This window comes from Echinops telfairi, unplaced genomic scaffold, assembly GCF_000313985.2.
Source record: "Echinops telfairi isolate 266 unplaced genomic scaffold, ASM31398v2 ScPeMD7_11;HRSCAF=52, whole genome shotgun sequence".
In the NCBI taxonomy this organism is placed as follows: domain Eukaryota; kingdom Metazoa; phylum Chordata; class Mammalia; order Afrosoricida; family Tenrecidae; genus Echinops; species Echinops telfairi.
This window is the reverse complement of record NW_022103908.1, coordinates 2,086,550-2,088,466: the sequence shown is the minus strand read 5'-3', so window position 1 is coordinate 2,088,466 and position 1,917 is coordinate 2,086,550.

Here is a 1,917-nt window from a genome sequence, read left to right as displayed (position 1 = left end):
TTCATGAATTGTAAACAAGTCCTACCACACAGGCGCGCAGTTTTTGTGACTTAACAAATTGAAACTTAAAAGCGTGTGGCACTTATATGATCCCAACTCATACTATAGTGTTTAAAAATGTAACAGGATTTCAGCGTAAAACCCTGGGGCAGAGTAAAGGTCTACCATCCATTTTCAATTTAATCATGAGGTTCAATGACGGTACATAAGCACGATGGATGCCAGGTACTCCCAGGTTTCTTTTTTCAAAAATGTTTACTTATTTAACAAATTCCATTTTTTTAGCCTCCCCCTTCACCGAGTTAATCATGCATCTACCCTCTAATTAGTGATTTCCTGTCCTGGGATAAACTGGTGACATTTGGGGTCAGCTTTGGGCTGCCAACCACAAGTTCCATTGGAAGGTGGCTGGCAGAAAGCAAAGCTGCCTCCTCCATAAAGGGTGAGTCTCAGGAGCCTTTAGGGCTGCTATGAGTTGGAAGCCACTTGAGGGCAGTGGGTCTGTGCGCTTGCCTTTTCCTTGCATCGGAAGGCCATCTTCAGATTTCATGACACAGTAAAACATAATACTATGGGGTGGTTTTCCTAAACACTTTATGTTAAAGAAACGCATCGGGCAATGTTGGGGTAGACCACGAGACAAGTGTGTTTGAGGCAACATTCTTCCCCAAGTGTCACAGATTCCAGCCAAGAGGTCAACCCTGGAACTCCAGGAGATCCAGGGTAAATTTTTTTCACAACAGTCCTCCCCTAGCCAAGGAAACCCTTTGATGACGGTCATTGGGCCAACGTGAGGAAAACCATGGCCTGAAGGCCCATGTCACTAGATTAAAGTCCTACCTTAGACTTAATTTCCCTCTGCTAAGAGAATGTCCCAACCACAGCCAGCTTTGAGCACCCATCTTTACGGCACCATCCTCACAAGGGTTCTTAGTGTGAGCCCATTGTTTCGGCCACTGGGTCACTCCATCTTGTCAATCCTTCCTCTTTGTCACTGCCCCTCTAATTGACCAACTATGCTGTCCTTCTCCAGGCACCAAGAGCACAGGTGAGAGGAAACTCACATCGCTGCTTCTAAGAGCATTCAGGCTCGACTGCTTCCAGGACAAATGTGTTTGTTCTTTGGGGCTTCTTGGGTATTTTTATTAAACGCCTGAGCTGGAGTAAAAAAAAAAAAAAAAAAATCAATTACCCATTTTTAATTTAAACATAAAGCCTGATGAAGATATCAACACATGATGCCAGCTACATTCAGATTTCCTTATTAAAAATATTTATTTGTTTAATTAATTATTTTAGCCTCCCCCTTCACCCCAGTTAATCACGTATCTATTCTCTAATAGTGGCCGACCCTCTCGAAATAAACTGATGGTGGTGTTGGGTCAACATTAGACTGCCAACCACAGGGTTGGAGGTTCAAAACTCAAAGTGCACTCCACAAGGCTCTTGCTCCCTTTGAAAATGCCATTCTATAGAGGACACAGTAGCTCCGTTTCTCCGAGTCACACTCACAGTGTGGTAGCTGCTCAGCCTGGGCAGGTTTCGGTCCTCTGCACCAAGTCCCTCTGCACCCTGGGCCCTCAGGGCACAGCTCAGGCTGCAGTTGACCGCACGCAGGCTCCGACACTAATCTACAATTTCACAGTCTCCATTTCCCAGACCTTTAGCTCCATTTTCCCCAGGTACGTGCCAATGGAGCATAGGGCACATAGCTCGGTCACGGAAAATGAGAAGAATTCGCTCGATGTTTGCTAAGGAAAGGGACTCATAAAACACTAGATAGCATCTGCTCGTAACTGGGGGGGGGGCAATCTCAAGTAAGAATTAAACGTAATGAGTTATGAAAACGATACTTTTCTACATAAAAAATATTTATTTACAATGACAGTTCACCTCTCAAGGCACCATCCCATCCAT